Genomic DNA, 212 nt, shown 5'->3' with positions numbered 1-212 from the left:
ATACCTGAACCAATTTTTTTGTTGTAATGATTTTCTATCAGTGTATTGAATTACTTAAATTACATATTAATTTCAAACTCTGAGATTTAATGTTTTCCAGTTTTATTTCTCTCAGTAATGAACATTTGGTGTTTCACTTCAAGAATTAATCTTTAAAACTAATGCCAATTTATTCTGATATGTTTTCCTTTGAGGCATCAGGTTGTGCTTGC

Source organism: Penaeus monodon, chromosome 34 (assembly GCF_015228065.2).
Source record: "Penaeus monodon isolate SGIC_2016 chromosome 34, NSTDA_Pmon_1, whole genome shotgun sequence".
Lineage (NCBI taxonomy): Eukaryota > Metazoa > Arthropoda > Malacostraca > Decapoda > Penaeidae > Penaeus > Penaeus monodon.
Note: the sequence above shows the minus strand (reverse complement) of the source record.